We start from the raw sequence: 17,955 nt of genomic DNA, 5'->3' as shown, positions 1-17,955 counted from the left end.
CATAACAGTGTACTGTACACTCAAAAACTGCTAAGAAAGTAGACCTTAAATGTTTTTATAACAATAAATGATAAATATGTGAGGTGATAAGTTAATTAGCTTGATTTAATCATTTCACAATGTATACATACATCAAAATATTACACAGACCACAAATATATAAAATTTCTATTTGCCAATCATACTTTAATTTACAAATTAAAAATAATGAAACCATCAATGGCTTCTAACTACCCTCAGGATAAAGTACAAAGTCCAAGAGTTCAGCCTATAAAACCTTAATGCTTGCTTTTTTAGCATTACCTGTTTCTTTCTGACACTTTTCCTTCCCCCATCACCTCCCATACCTAGGCTTCTAAGCTTCAGGCTTTGTTGAAATCTTCCTGTTCTCTAATGCTGCCTCTTCTGCCTATTGCATTCTTGTTTCTGTACATCCCTTACTCCTCCCTAGCCTGATTAACTCCTTTGCATCCATCAGCTGTCAATGGAGCTGTCACTTCTTTCAGGAAACCTTCCTGAAGTGAAGGAGCGCCTCCCCTATGCAAACTCATTGTGTCTGGATCCTCCCTTCATGCCTGGTCCCATGGCACTGTATCTGTCTGTGGACTTGCAAGCCTCAACAGCTTTGCATGCCTGTGGACAGTGTCTGAACTGTTTCTGGTGGAATCCCTGTGTCTTACATAGTGCATAGGACATAGAAGGTACTCAACAAATATTTGTGGAAATATTAATAAAAGAAAGAATAAAATCTAATTGTCAGATACTAGTTGATTATATAGCATGTCTGTCTACGCATAAATTATGAGCAGCAGAATCTTTAGTATCTTAGGCAAAGGTTGGAAGAATATTCATCTTAAAATTGAAAAACATCTATAACACCACCCAATACTTACTGAGTATTTATCATGGGTAGACTTTATTTATTATTATTAACATGTGTGAAGTGCTTCATGTTTGCTATGCCATTTTGTTCTCACAGTGATCTGGGAGGCAGGGACTATTATTTTTTCCACATAACAGACGAAGAAAATGAGGCTAAGGGAGAGGAAGCATTTGGCAAAAGTCAGTTGGCATAGCTAGGATTCTATGCAATCCCCAAAGCTCTTAAAAAACCATTTGACAAAATGGATAAATACGTTCAACCAAAATGTATTGAGGAATTGTTCTTTGCAAAATACCGTGCATACACACAGTTCCTGCTCTGCTCCAGTGAGAATAACCGGGAACCCTGAAGAGAAGGCATAGTTATTACCATCAGCCTGGCAAAACATGTTCTGTATTACAGGGAAGCACATAATTGGGCAAAACAAAAAACTTTTCACGTTTTCTGCATTCAGTGCTGTAACCTCACTTATTTATCATAAAATGTGACTTCACTTGTTTATTAACAGTCAAATCCAGATGCAAATGCAAATAGAGAAATATAGTAGAAAACCAAATAGCAGATTCTCATTATCTGCCTTTTGTCGAAATCTATGCCAATGCTCTCCACTGTAAACAAGTACTGAATTACAGAATTTTAGGCCTGAGAGAAACCTAGAAGTTATTTACCCAATTCTTTCCAGTTATGTCCAAGCCTGAAGTCCAAAGGAAAATAACTAGTAACTGTGAGACTACCAGTAACTCATGAAAACTGGTTGGCCATATCTATGAAAGCTGAACTTCTATTTATTCTGTGGCCCAGCCATTCCACTCCTTGGAATAGACCCAACAGAGGTGCTTTCATATTTTGCCAAAAGTCATGTATAATAATGCTCACAGTAGCACTTTTTTTCCGCAATAACCCCAAACTAGAATCAAGGTAGTGATTATCAATAGTAGGCTGGGTAAGTAAAATATATTTAAACAATGGAATGTACTATGCAACAATGAGAACAAAGTATAACCACAACCAACCAAGTAAATAAATGCCAAAAACATTATACCAAGCAGAAGTTATGACTACGTTTATATCGAGTTCATAAAAACAGGAAAATCTAATCTATAGTGTCATGAGTCAGGAGAGTGGTTGCAAGGGCTGGGAGGTGACAACTGGAAGGGGATATAGAAGTGTTTGTTGGGGCCGGGCGCGGTGGCTCAAGCCTGTAATCCCAGCACTTTGGGAGGCCGAGACGGGTGGATCACGAGGTCAGGAGATCGAGACCATCCTGGCTAACACGGTGAAACCTCGTCTCTACTAAGAAATACAAAAAACTAGCCGGGCGAGGTGGCGGGCGCCTGTAGTCCCAGCTACTCGGGAGGCTGAGGCAGGAGAATGGCGTGAACCCGGGAGGCGGAGCTTGCAGTGAGCTGAGATCCGGCCACTGCACTCCAGCCTGGGCTACAGAGCGAGACTCCGTCTCAAAAAAAAAAAAAAAAAAAAAAAGGAGTGTTTGTTGGATGCTGGTGATTTCTGTTGCTTGATCCAAGTGCTAGTTACACAGGTGGGCTCACCTTGTGGAAATCCAGTGAGCTGTACACTTACAATGTATACATTTTCCTGTGTATATGTTAGATTTCAATATAAATTGGAAAAGAAACTTGGAACTCATTGAAGCCTAAGACATTATCAAAAAAATTTTCTGGCACAATGGGAAAAATTTGTGAAATGTCTTGAATCTTAATTCTGCTAAAACTAACATTTGTTCCAGTCGTATATCAATAAAAACAAATACTTCAGTATTGCAAACATTTGCTAAAGAAACAAATGTGTTTGACGAGAAAACAAAAATCAGTATTTCCTTTGGCAAGTACTTGTTGGATTGGAGGTAGCAAATGTAAAACTTCTGAAGTGTTACTGCATTTGTTTACATGCTCAGTTTACACAAGATTCAGAATTTTGTAAAGCTGCATTACATTTTTTAAAACTGTAGGAATAAAAATAATTGTGAGAGGAATAAAAAGATTGCATTTCTAGAATGTTGTTATGGATGTGTCTCAACTCCACACAGTTGTATGATGCCTGGCATGCAATAGGCGTGCATTTGCTGTATGAATGAAGATAGTATACAGGGTACCTTTTAGAATACTTCTAATCAATCTTTGTCGACAACATGATTATTTTTAATACCTGGTTAAATAGGAAATTACTAATACTTTCTCAGTATCCTAGTAGACATTGAATGGAGAACGACTAAAATAAATCTCTATCAAAGTGCTAATTCATATTATTTTACAAAATACTTCCAAATGACATATGAAGCCAGTCATTTAAGATAAAGAAGTTTCATTAAAGAAAAACTTGAGATCTCAGAAAAATGAATTAGAAATCCCCCCTCACCCAACTACATTTAGAGAAAATATTGAGAAAGAAGTATGATTCTCCCTGGAAGTAACTATATATTAAATCGGTGTCAAGAAAACCTTAGAAAATATTAGCTTTCAGGGAAAAACACTTACAATTTATATTTTCTATTTTTCAGTAATATATTCTTACTATGACTCTAAAATCTGTCTAATGCACCATTAACATTTTAAAAGGAAGTTCTCTAGTTCTTACCGAAAAGAAATAAATAATTTCTGACAACAGCATTAGGGAACATAAACATAAAATTACCTGTTATTAAAAACTGAGCACATTTTTCTCAAAGAAATATATTACTCAGCTGTAAAATAGTATGTTTGCCATTCACACTAATGTTTCAACATTATGGTTCAATCTTCTAAAAAGCTGACATGGAAAATAATGGTGTAATAAACTAATTCATCATAATGTGCAAAAGAAACCGCTGGAATAAATTGTAATAACCTTTCAAAAACTAGCAGCTTTTAAAAGTATTAATTTCTACTCCAGATAATTGGAAAGGACACCTGGGTGGGTAGGCAATATTTTTTATGGGATTGCTCTGTCAGGAGCTCAGATTGTCTCTGGACTCAGCAATGATCATTTAGCACTAAATGACAGTGAATCTTGCAAATGGGTCTTCCTAGATGGTGTTTGCCATAAATTACCAAACTCAACTCCCCTCAAGGTCAGCGATATGAGAGGGCAGGTATCAAACGGCCTTCGTGGAGACCTAGAGTGGTCCTCGGGTTTCTCATAAATGGACAATAGTTGTGTTGGCTGCCATAAAATCAACTTAATGGACTGACAACATAAATTACCATCAAACTTTGACAACATTTCTCCTTAGGAAACAACTGAAGAATGCTTTTATATCAAAGCTGGGAAAATGGATAACAATATGTTTTGCTCTACACTAGATCATAAATATTTTTAACAATGCTAAGTGGGGAATGAATTAATATTAGAAACCACGATACGTTTTACCTGATGCATTAAAAACAGCATCTAAGTAATTCTAAAATGACACTTGCTTCCTGAAGTTGTATTATATATATTATATATGTAATGCAATGGTGTGTGTGTGTGTGTGTGTGTATGTTAGTTAGGGAAGAAGGTTGCATTTGCCTGGCGCTCAATATTTTCACTAAGTATAAGCAATCAAAAATGATATTACTTGTTTTCTAATTTTTTTTAATCTATTAATATATAGTCCACTGAACCCATAGGAAGAGATTCTTGACCTCTCACACTACTTTGGATAAATCATAAAATCACTTTTTCTATGGTTCCATTTTTTCACTTGGAAAGTAATGTAATTATTATACAAAGATATATTGAAGACAGTGGAATTATTCCTAAAATGAAGACACAAAAACCCCCAAGTTACTGGAAAATCATGTTAACATATTTCGGAAAATAATCCAGTCTAGACTTAATTAATTCACACTTTAAAAAAGCCAATTTGGTAGAAAATATAACAACAGCTAAATTAATAAAATAGAATTTTGGAGGTAAATGAAACATTGTTTAGCTGAATTTTCATCTAATTGTGCTGCCATTCTGTAACTGCAGTTATTATTATTATTGTGACACAAAGATAAAATTATTCTCTCAGTAATTTTTACAATAGAATTTATTATCTCTTAAAATGCAGCAGTTTCCTTTAGATTTTGCTAAAACAAATGTTACGTCGAGTAAAAGCAACATCTTCCTTGGATCCAATGGCATCTCAGGCCAGGAATATTATATATAATGTCTCATGAACTCTATGCACGTTATAAACTATAAAAGTTTCCAAATAGGATTTAAAATTAGTGTATTTTGTCTGTTCTCCTCCCACATCTAGTCATCACCTTCTGTCATGTCTTCCTTTGCACTATCTCTTACATTTATTTCTTTCCTTCTGTTCCTATTGTCACTTCTGCCCAAAACCTCATCACCTTATACCTGAATTATTGCAGTAGTTTCTTTGGTCCTGTTCTTCTTCCACTAATCCATCCTGCCTAGTCCTGCCAGATTAATCTTTTTTAAAGGACTACTTTAATGATGTCAGTCCCCTGCTCAGAAGTGTCCAACGACTCCCTATCACTTGGAGGCCACAGGCCAGAGTCTTTAGCTAAAATCAAAGCCTTTGGCTGTCTGGCCTCACTTCCTTTTCCAGTCTTCTCCAGTTCCCCTGCACAAACCTTCAGAACAATAAGTGCATTTGCTTCCTGGCCACCTGCACCAGCTGCACCTGCCTGACCAGTGCTGTCCATCCTCTCTGCTGATTCAGTTACCTTCCTTTCTGGAGTCGTTCTGACCACTTCAACCCATAGTCAGCACCTCCAGCCATGAAGTTGGAGCACTTTTTTTTTTAAAAGCGTGCTTTATTTCACCGTTGCAATATTATGTAACTTTGGCTTTTGTTATTTAATGGTTACCCTGCCTTTTCTCCTTGATGAATTTGTAAAGTTCTTTGAGGGCAGGGGGTTTTGAATTACTATGGGCCAATGTCCCCAGCACAACACTATAAAAATAGTTGGCTGTCAATGGACACTTGTTTAGTGAATGACTGCAAAACGTTGTTCTAAGGCCGGGCGCGGTGGCTCATGCCTGTAATCCCAGCATTTTGGGAGGCCGAGGCGGGTGGATCACGAGGTCAGGAGGTCGAGACCATCCTGGCTAACATGGTGAAACCCGTCTCTACTGAAAATACAAAAAATTAGCTGGGTGTGGTGGCGGGCGCCTGTAGTCCCAGTTACTCGGGAGGCTGAGGCAGGAGAATGGCCTGAGCCCGGGAGGCGGAGCTTGCAGTGAGCCGAGATCACGCCACTGCACTCCAGCCTGGGCGACCAGGGAGACTCCATCTCAAAAAAAAAAAAACCAAAAAGCAAAAAATGCTGTTCTAGGCTTCTTATATGATTAGAATGAAAGCTATTCAGTTGTATTTGTGACTTGTGGTATTTCAGAGCAACAATTTACATATGTGAGGCAGTTTTCCTGAGTTTAATACATTCTCTTTCATTTTAAAAGTTCTTAGTGAAATTGTAGACTATGAAATACAAATTGAACACATGAGATTTATAATGTAAAAATCTGTCTCGGAAATCATGGGAAGCATTAGAATAAACACAAACCAGTCCATATTCGTCAAACCAATACTAACTATCTGAAAGTTCCTTAATATCATAAAGCTCGGTAAGTTTCAAATACAACTGAAATCATCCCAAGAAAAAGTTAAAAGAAAAAAAGGTAAGTACACAGTAGTCCAGAGTCTTTATTGTATAAATAAGACACATATTTTAGCATGTAATATTATTTAATAGAAAGAATATGGATTTTTAGAACTTGACAAGACCTGAATTGGTAACTTAGATCTGCTCTTCACCAGGTGTGCCATTTTGTGTCAGTTACTCAATGTCTTTGAATGTTAAACATCTCATAAGGCAAATAAGAATATTAATTTCTAATTTATTTATAAAATCTGAGATGAATGAATTATTTTGAGCTGTTTACTAGGATAATGAATTTAAGGTCCCTAAGGCACCTAACCCAGTACCTGGCCTGTTAATAAATGGTAGCTAATATTAATTAATTAATTAATTTATCTGTCAATCATTGCTTCTATTTGAGAGTTTTTCTTTTTCACTCCTTACCTCCTAGCTTCTTTTATAGTTGAAGAGCATGGGGTCTAAAAGATCTGGGTTTGAATTGTGGTTCTACGACTTATTTGTTTACTAATCTACTTATGAACCTATCTTAGCTGCAGTTTTCTCAGCTGTATAAGAAGATCACAAAATCTCCTTGCAGTAATGTTCTGAGGACTAAGAATGATCCATTTGAAAGTGTCAGGCATACAGCAGGTACTTTATTAAGAGCAGATATTATTATAATTCTCATGAGTCTTCTCACAGTCATCCTGTTATATGTAGAAGAACACATGCTCATGAATACTTTTAAAGTAAGATATGTAGGATTTTTTTCTCTATTATGTTTCACTATCTTGCAGAAAAACATAATTTGGTATTATAAAAATTATTCCTATAAATAATATTTGTATAGTGACTTACAGTTTACAAAATACCTTTGAAACTGAGGACTATACCCCTAAATTAGCCATTTGTTGCTGTGTGACTGTGATCATTATTCTTGCAATCCATTCTGCCATCAAAATGCTTAATAATTAACAATAATGATAAACTGCAAATACTAAGAAGGCTATGAACAAAGTCCAATGTGTTATTGTCATAGGCCTATATTTTTAGAAATACTTGACAGTTGAAATTGGCCAGATGAAATTGAGCAATGGATCATAGATTGTCCATCTCAGCAGTATATCTTGGAAGCAGAGGCCTCCTCTAGGCAGGCTTTGACAAAGGACATCTAAAACTGGTTTCTTAACTTCTTTTTGACTTCTAGAATGTCATCTAAAGTATTGGTTAAGTTGCCTGTTCTCATCTGAGTTAAAATACAATTCTTAAAAAATCGAGTAAGTAATTCTGAAATAAGCTTATATAAGTGTAAACAAAAGAACAGAAAGAAATTTGGGTAATTTTCTTAAATCTAAATAAATATACTATGTCGCATGCTGAGATTAATGACATTATCTAAACTCGGTAGGAATGCAATTAAGTGCTAAGAAACAGAAAGCGCCTCACAGTTTTATAAGACTGAGCTGTTTTTACTATCATAATAACTGAAGCATGTGCTTAATAACTCATCAAATACATTTACTTCCCTTCAACATCTACAAGGTCAAAACCAGTCATCAGCCGTAACTTGAAGTGTCATTAATTCCTCTGAAAAACTGTTAAAGAGATTGTTCCAAGAAGCACCAGCCTGTATCCCATTGAGGTTCCTGGGGTGTTTCAGGGATGCTGGGAGGTGCAATGTACTTTTAAAACGACGTATGAATGGATAGCATTACTCTTAATGCTCCAAATGAAGAGCTTGCCATACAACTGTTCCTTATACAAGGTACAGGGCTCCATATGGAACAGTTCTGATGTTTAATGTTTTGTCCTATGTCCAGTCCTTGGTTTAGCGATCATGGCCATTATACCTACATTTTAAAATATGATCTAATATATAAGGGCAACTGCCAACTTAGTAACTGAGAACTGTATAGCATTGGGTCAGCATCAGTGCTAGGTCACTAGGGGCAATCTTGTCTAGATTTGCTCCCAGAGTATCTGCATGAGCATGGAGTTTCTACATCTTTCGTCTTTGTTTCATGTTATTACTTCCACTTCCTCCCCATCACCTGCCAGGGTTTTCAAATCCTTCGGGGATGTTTTGTTTCAATGTTTGTATTTACCAAACCCAACTATAATTAATATTTATAGCACTTCTGATCATTTCAAAGCTATTTCACAAATAAAATATCTTGATCTTCATAGTAATATCAAGTGAAATGAGAAAACTGAAGCATGAGGAAGTTCTATAATATGCCTGAGGCAACTTGACGTCAATGTCAGAGCAGAGTACCTGCCTTAGGACGCTGAACCTAGCACTCACTTCACCCCCATGACTGCTCGTCGTTGGTTTCGTCTTTGGATTAGACTTGCACCAGAAATTCTTTCTCACCAGCTTTGTGATTTTTAAATATATTAGGTAAACTCTCTGGATTTTAGCTTCCTTGTTGGTAAATGGGGACAACAACGCCTACTTCATAGAGTTATTTGAGGATTACATGAAATGATGTGTGTAAAGTTAAAAACCTAACCCAGGCATGCTGGCTCCTGCCTATAATCCAGTTACTTGGGAGGCTGAGGTGGGAGGATCCCTTGAGGACAGGAGTTCAAGATCAGCCTGGGTAACACAGCGAAACCCCATCTCTAAAAATATTAAAAAATTAAAAAATAAAAATAATAAAGTAAAAATACCTAGAATAAGGTTTAGTGTTCAAAACTGCTCATCCTTCTAATCCCCAGTCTTGGTCATCTTCACTAAAGGTAGTTTCCTTAGGTCTACTGAGTATGAAGTGACTCTGGAATTCCATGTTGGGCTAGGGGGCACAGTACACTTAATGTATCAGTAGGGTGGTAAAATATTTACCAATAATCTAAGGATTTATCAGTCATCTGCCACATTCCAGCACAGCGCTCAGTACTTCCGATGCACAAAGAAACAGCAGCAGCCAAGGAATTTTGCAAGTAACAAGAACAAGACTTAATGATTTTCTAGACAATAAAGTGATTCCAAGAGAGGCTGGTATGTTCCATTTAACCAAGGTCTTTGTAAATTCTCCAAAACACTTTCAAATAGAGTAAAATACTTTTAAAACTACTTCATATAAATTGTATAGCTTACTTTTAAATGGCATATTCCACCAAATCCCGAAATGTTATTTTTTTATAGACACTGATACGTATCCAATCTGCACTATTACACAGGCTGAGGGAGGGACAGCAAAAGGATCAATCTCACAGTGAACCTAGGAATGAGTGGTTAAATTGTGTTCGGTGTTTCTGCTGTGTTTTCATTACTGAGTCACCCAGATTTAAAATACCCTAGGGTAGGAATAACCATTTGGTTTTTCTCCTTCCTTTTCCTTCAGTGCCTCAGAACATAAAATACTTGTTGAGTTGCATTTCAGCCTCTGAGTTAGACCAAAAAATGTAGTTATGACTCCATCCCATTTGAATTAGTCCACTAAAAAAAGGTATTTACAGTTAAGTGGAAACATTTCATCTTCTGATTATTTTTTAATATAAAACAGTGACATCTCAGCATACTTTAGTTTAAAACTATAAGAACAGAAAAGATTAATTTTTTTCTTCTTGAGACAGGGTCTTACTTTGTCACCCACACTGAAGTATAGTGGTGCGATCACAGCTCACTGTGGCCTTAAACTCCTGGGCTCAAGCCATTCTCCTGCCTCAGTATCCTGAGCAGCTGGGACTACAGGCACATGCCACCGTGTGTGGCTGGCGAGGAATAAATTTTATTGTTATTAATAGCAACTGGTCACTATGCACATGTGTGTGAGACAATGTTCAGAATGATACAGCCTAGGGTTTAAGATCAGAAACTTTAGTTCTGATTCTGCTTCCTTTAGTATTTTTATCCAGGGACACAATGTTCCTGTTTTGAGAATGGGAAGAATGCCATATATTTTACAGCATTATGAAGAAAATTAAGATGGGATATTACTGTTGACACAGTAGTAAGCAATAATTTTGAATGTTTAATGTGTGTCAGATATTGTTCTAATCAACTCACTTAATCACAACAACTCAATGAAATGCATAGTATTATTATTCCTATTTTAAAGATATTAAGGCTTAACAGTTTTAACAAAAAGCCTTGCCAAGATCACCCAGCTAGTAACTGGTTGAGCAGGATCTCAAACGCAGGCAGTCTAACTCCAGAGTCCATGCTCTGAGCCACTTCCCTGTGCTGCCTCACTCCATCACAGCAGCTCATGACATGCTGGTTTCCCCTCTTCTTAGATTCTGGTATACAAAAACACAACAGATCCTGTCTTTTCCAGAAAGAAACAGTTGTTACACCAAGGACACAGGATATATGCACATATGGATAAAAAGCACGATAGAACTTGTCCAACAAATGTCAGAGGAGGTATACAACAAGTTCTACAGAAGTTTGGAAGAAGGGAAATAATGGGGATAAGGACATCGGCAAGATTGTTGTGATGTGGGTGGACTTTGACTTTGTTTCACCTTCCAGAGTAAACAGACCTAAAACTATTAAAGAGTGGTTGGGAAAGATATTTCAGATAATACGAACAGGAAAGACAAAGGATCTCTGTGTTTAGGAAATAAGAATCAGTTTCATGATAACTGCAGCTTGCCAAAAATAAACACACACACAAAAACAAAAAACAACACACACAAAAGAAAATAAATAAAATTTTTGTTTTGAAAAAAGAATCCATTTCAGTGACGGGGAAGGTTTCAATATGGGCAACACTGAGGGTAGAGCGGGGGCAGTTTAAAGTGATTTTGTACAGTGTTTTAGAAACTCAAGAGAGGAGAAAGACCTCCTGCTAGAGGGCCACCAGGGGCTTCCGAGCGACTGTGAGTGAGGAGATGGCAGGTATATAACACGGATGAAAGTAGGGAATGCCAGATAACGGACTGCGAGAGCTTGCAGAAATCTTCGGCACACATACCTACATTCAGACAGGTCCCTATTATTCCAGCGATGATTATCTTGTTGGCGGGTATTCCATGGCCTCTCCTCACCTGCTGGCTGTCCTTTTGGTTTGTCCCTTGCTTTAGCACCTGGGGGTGGACACGGAGGCAAAGTGATTTTCCAATGAGTCTTTTTGTTTGTTTCTTTTTGCTGCCCTTTCCCAGCTGTGGTTAGATTTGCTGTTGGAAGGAGAAGTATATTGTGGATGATAAGAACATTTCTTTCTCTTTTTCTTTTTTCATGGTACTTCCAGTCCCTTTATTGAACAATTTACATGGGAAGAGCAGGAATCATATTTGAACTTAACCTTGGCATATGTAATTGTTAATTTCCCTTGATCAGAGATGGGCTACGAAACGGGGAGCTGCCCATATGGACTTTTCAATAACATTTGTATAGCAGAATCTTGTTTCCAATCTGGCTGCTGAGACTTTTAGGTGAGAGTGGTTAAAGTTATTCTCCTTAAAAATGTTATGTATTGCATATCTCAAGACCTGCTGATAGTCATATGATTATTTATTTCAATCATTCTTACCTTTGCTACTATTTGGATATATTATGCAGTTGCTGCGTCTTCCTAAGTTGAATATAAGCTACCAGTAATTCTGATTCTCTAGCTGCAGAGTACATGTTTGGCTCTAAAACTAAAGTGCTGTATTAGTGGGATGAAAAAAAAGAAAGAGATGAGAAAAATGAAACAGAGCAATGTCAAGCTCTTTTTTAAAAGTAATATTTAATTACTATTTCAGGCTACTTTCAAGAGTGTATATGACATCTAAACAGATTATAGAACCCTAATACATCATTTCACTAATATATATCCAATTGCGGTTGACAAAAAGATTATTTTGGTCCATAATGGCCTAGAAACCCATCTTTTACTTGGATCCATTATATGCAAATATATTTAGGGTACAAAACGCGCACACACACACACACACACACACACAAAATCTCTTTCAAGTAAAGGAACAGGTCTTAAAAATTTATACACTTGGCTAATAGCCAGCTACTGAGTCTATTTTGTCTCCTCTCTGATTAACATACTTTCATAAATTATTTCCAATTTCTTCCAGTTGTGTTCTTGTCAACTCTTCACCTCACAACCCCAATATTGTCCACATAGTTACAGATAAATCAGAGAGTGGGTAGCAAAAAGCACATCCAGCTATTTTAGGACATGGCATATATCAGTTATGCCCAGAAAACTGGCTCCTTTGCTCGTGAGAACTTCTTGGCATATCCATTAGCCTGCTGACCTCGGTATGAAACATTACAAAATAAAGCCTCAACTACTCTGTTTCTCAATTTGTTTGATAAACTAGAATTATTTCCAAAGTTCTCAAATAAACAGAAATCATTATAATTATAAATAATTAAAACGCTAAACTCGAGAGGGCACTCAACATTCATTATACTGTAGAGCTTGTCCCCTAAGGGTAATACCTTCAATTAGTTCAGTTTTTACAACAGAAGAAAAATGTGACAATCAGTAATTGCAGGTATTTAGTTCAAGGGACAAAACATGCAACCTTGCCTTTAAATTGCTCTTTCAGTCACCACAGGTTATGCTCTCTTTTAGATTCTTAACATTTGTACTAATTCTAGAATACAGGAAAGCAACAGATAAGGGAAAAACACAGTCTTCAAAGCTGTGAGTAGATGCACTTCAGCTTTATCAGCTCTTTCAGTGGAGAAGGTTAAAGTAGAAGGTAAGATCTAACAAAAAATGATTTTAAGAGAGAGCCCTTTAAAAGACATTCTATAAAATTTATCACTTATTTATTCACTTACTTTACAAACATTTATTAAGTGTCAGAGTTTATGCTAAATGATAATGACATTGCTTTAGAAAAACTAGCTGATGGTTTTTTAAAAACATACAAATTTGTTTATGTGTGTATATATGTATATTGTTACAAATATAGAGTATACATATCCATAATTTATAAAATGATGTTGTTTTGAGTGTTATTCCTCGTTCTTAAAGTTGTAATGAAATTTAAAAAAAATTAATCACAAAATTATTTAGATTTTATTCCTTGGAGTCTCCTCTATAAAAAGCATCAATTTCCTTTACAAAATATAACTATTTTCTGTTGCAGTAGTAAATGCTATTTCAGTTACTAGGGCTTTTGTTAGGTTTTCATAGAATTAAAGTACTGTAAGTTGGAAATGGATTAGCAAATAGTAAATACTGTTTTTGGATCAAAGCAAGTATAGCAAAACAGATTTCTTTACTCTGATTCAACATCAAATTGACAACCATGACCTGAGAAAGGGTTATCTTTTACTAGCTGCCACATTGGGGAAATAAATTTAGTCCTTCATTTAAGTAGAGGAAAGAACTCATTAGAAATGTGGTACAAGTGGTTTCAGGATGATAAATCTCAAGTTACCAATTCCACTTTTAATGATTAGCTGCCTGTGCCTTGTATTTAATTAAAATGATTATTTTAAATGCTTATATTTAATTTAAACATAATTATCTAAAGTTCAATGTTACTGCCTCATCCATTTTGAAATTAATTAATTTATAAAATAGTTCAAAAAGTGCTGTAAAATATTAATATTAAAATATAGCAGGATCAATTTGCATCTTTTGTTGGTTTCTGTTGTGGACTCCTAGTGAGCTGTTTACATTAGGTAGGACTGCAGGGTCTCTGGCATAGCTAATGTGTAATGAAATCAAATATTGATATGTCCTTGACATTTCCTTTGCACGTAGGATATATACTTTAACCTTCCAGGAATAATAGTTCATAGCTAAAGAGATGATTGTTTAAACTTTAAAGCGATGTAAGTTTTAGAAATTATTTTGGACTTAATACATTTAGGAGAAACCATTGCTTTTAGCAAATGATTTATAAGTGTGTAACAATCAGTGTGATAAAATTTCTTATGAGTCAGTCCAATAAATGTGACCAGAAGGTGTTTTCAAGGAAAAGTTCTGCTTTTAACTTGTATTTAAACAAACAGTTTAAATAGTGAGTAGTGATATATAACAATGTTTCCTGGTCTATGGATTCTGAGGATATTCTGAAACACTCTTGTATCCATTTGGACGGGATTTCCTGGTGCAGTGAAAAACTATATCCATGAATGTCCTACAATCCTTAGTGTGCTTGATGGGAAAAACTTTTAAGCTGTGCACATTTGTCTATTAATGATGATTGCTACCATTTATTAGGTACTGAATACGTATTAGGCACTGAACTAAATGCCTAATAAAATTGTATTCAGCCCATTTTACAGATGAATGAAGTGAGGCTTGGAGAGACTAAGGCATACATAATTTATATGTATAATTTGTAAGTTATAGAGGCAAGACTCAAAGCCTAAATCCACAATGCTACCCCTTACTGTCTTCAGCTCCCATCTCAGAGAGCTAGGAAGGCATTCTCAATTGTGAGATGCTTGTAACCCCCACCTCCACCATCACCACAAACAACAACAAAATAGTTCTCCCTTGCCGTAATAGTGTAAATTAATGAAATGGTAAAAGTAACACATTTGGCTTGACTATTAGTAATTAAAATCTGTTGCCCCCAATCTTAGTGTCCTTTTATACAAATATTAATATACGCAGAATTTTCTAATATTTTATTAAAACCTGGGCTTTCTATTCTCCAACAAACCTCTATAGTTGGGGAGATTGTTCTCACCATTCTGTGACATTAGCTCAAAACTTTGCACAATCTCTACTCCCAACACCACCAACAACCTTTGGGGCATCTTAATGTGAGCAGGTTATAAGGCTATAAAATCAGACTCAGCTTACACATCAAGTAAGTTGTGCAGAATATTTCTTTCCTTTTCACACTAGTATTATTAGGTGGAATTCCAGGATGCCTTTAAGCAATGCTGTATCTCAATTACCACAACTGCCATCTGTTTCTTTTCTTCCAATGAACGATATCCCCACCCAAAAGCTAGGCTTCAGTGTGTTTTCTGCAAAGAATATGAGTAACACACACAAATATTCCTCCTATTTAGATTAGACAGTATTAGGTAGTAATCAAAGCCAATTATCTATTGATTTTCAGTTTAACATTTCAACTATCAAACACTATCTTAACTCCGGACACCCTCAGAAGGTTCAAAGGATTGGAACCATTGCAAAGCAATTATAGCAGAGAAGACCTGTTTGAGGAGCTAGAATAGGTAAAAATACAGGCACATCTGCTTTGTAAGTCTTGCTCAGACCTTTAAATGCCATCTGTTTTCCTGTTCTTTTCCAGCTACCATCTTCCCCTAGGCTAAAAGATTTTAAAATGACGTGGGGGAAGAAAAAACTTTGAGAAACTAGTTTGAGATTTTAATTCTGTATTTCATCTGTCAGACAGTGAAATGCAGTTAACCGCAGCAAGTGTTCCTAATAGATAAGGGAATTGTTGCTTCACATATAATTACATTGAGTCTAACAGTAGACATAGCCAACTATATCATCATCATACTATTAGAAGTGCTAGTAAGTCTGAAAAGAACCCATTTTGAGGAGGGTCAGAGCTACTTTTATTTTACTTCAAGCCAGGGTTATCATGGAATAAAACTGATAATTCTTTTGGGGAACAATTTTTGGAATATAAAAAAAGTATTAAAGGGTAAATGAAACTAACTGTTGTGACTGGCAGTGCGTTCAGGCATTCTGTGTTCTTTTGTGTTTGCTTTGGAATGTTAAACAGGTCGGGTTCTTTTTAAAAGAAAACATTTTATTCAGAACATTCTTCCATGAAAGCCTTCTTTGACAAAGTGTCATTTTTTGATATATTAGTACATGTCTGCCCACATTTTCTATTCAAAAAAAGCTAGCAATGTTTTAACAACTTTTGACAAGCATGGGGAATTAAACTTCCACAGAATCCACTCTTTTAATGTAATGCTACAATCTATTTTATATGCTCGATTCTGCACTTCTTATGGCAGGCCACAACATTTTAAATTATATCAACTTATAGTTGGAAAAAGTACAAAAAAATTAAAAATGAGTACTTAACTCATCAATAAAATATTTTTAAGCACATAATTCTGAAATTTGTTGAGAAAAGGAGTTACAGATATAGAACTAAGTGAATTATAAATTAGTAATAAGAGATAAGTAAAAGAAATTTCTAATAAACTAGCCAAGGAATCTCAAGGAATTGAGCTACCTCTTAATTAAATTTAGCTACTAACTTTCAAAATCAAATGCTGGCTGGACACGGTGACTCATGCCTGTAATCCCAGCACTTTGGGAGGCTGAGGCAGGTGGATCATCTGAGGTCAGGAGTTCAAGACCAGCCTGGCCAACATGGCGAAACCCTGTCTCTACTTAAAATATAAAAATTACCTGGGCGTGGTCATGAGTGCCTGTAGTCCCAGCTATTCAGGAGGCTGAGGAAGGAGAATCACTTGAACCCAGGAGGCAGAGGTGGCAGTGAGCCAAGATTGCACCACTGCACTCCAGCCCGGGCAACAGAGCAAGACTCCATCTCAGAAAAAACAAAAAAAAACAAAAACAAACAAACCAACAAAAAGCCCAAAAACGAAATCAAATGCTTTGTTAATTGGCAATGCAGGCTCTGCCTATTGGAAATCTTCCTTGGATACCTATAGGCACCTCAAACCAACACTTCAAAGACCTCTCTGGCTCCCCAAAATTGCCCCTCCCCCTAATTGTGACCTTGCACGACTGGGGTCCTAATTGCTCCCCAGTTTCATCTGTCCCCACTCCACCCTGTCTGGCCCATTCATTCATCCAGAGCTGCTTTCAATGCCTTGAATACACTGGGCTTTGCTCCTCTGCCTAGATCACTATCCCAATCAGCCTGGCTAATTTCTCCTCTTCAGTCTCAGCTTGGATGTCACTTTCCTCAAGAAGATTTCTCTGGCAATTCTTTTTCCAGGTGCCCTTTCTCTAGATCCTTACAACCCTGTTCTCTCCAACCAAAATCCCTGTCACAGAATGATGCCATTGTCTCTTTACTGGCCTGTAACCCCAACAGAGTGTAAGCAGCGTAAGGGCTAAGACAACGTCTATCTTTTTACTGCTAATCTCCACAGCTTAGACCAGTGCTTGGAATATTCTAGATGCTCTCAAAAAAGCTTCTTTAAAAAGATTAATGAATCATTTAAGTGAGAAGTTCATATATGATGAATAACGTGTTTCTTTTTTCTTTTTGGCAATAATACAAACTGTCAAATATAACCACATTTTAAAAAATAACTTACCTAAGTCAGTATAGGTTAACAATAATGTTCCCATTTGGTTATTTCATTTAGGTGGAACAAGTTTCTCATTTTGGTTTAAGACCTTTCTCATACCACCTATCTCCATAAAGAAAAATGCAGGCCGGGCGTGGTGGCTCATGTCTGTAATCCCAGCACCTTGGGAGGCCGAGGCGGGCAGATAAGGAGGTCAAGAGATCGAGACCACCCTGGCCAACATGTTGAAAGCCTGTATCTACTAGAAATACAAAAATTAACTGGGCATGGTGGTGCGCACCTGTAGTCCCAGCTACTCAAGAGGCTGAGGAAGGAGGATTGCTTGAACCTGGGAGGTGGAGGTT

At 36.5% G+C, this 17,955-nt stretch overlaps 1 protein-coding gene across 1 annotated transcript in view; it reads right to left on the bottom strand.

The window, feature by feature from the left end:
* Positions 1–17,955, bottom strand: part of HS3ST5 (heparan sulfate (glucosamine) 3-O-sulfotransferase 5) — a 210,134-nt gene that overhangs the window by 112,826 nt on the left and 79,353 nt on the right. Inside the window, exon 2 of the mRNA XM_011970597.1 lies at positions 11,385–11,496. The gene's annotated coding sequence lies outside the window, so the exon portion shown is untranslated. The remainder of the gene's footprint in view (positions 1–11,384; positions 11,497–17,955) is intronic.

Source organism: Mandrillus leucophaeus, unplaced genomic scaffold (assembly GCF_000951045.1).
Source record: "Mandrillus leucophaeus isolate KB7577 unplaced genomic scaffold, Mleu.le_1.0 Scaffold96, whole genome shotgun sequence".
Taxonomy (NCBI): domain Eukaryota; kingdom Metazoa; phylum Chordata; class Mammalia; order Primates; family Cercopithecidae; genus Mandrillus; species Mandrillus leucophaeus.
The sequence above is the reverse complement of the archived record's forward strand: the minus strand, read 5'-3'. Positions and strand labels throughout refer to the sequence as shown.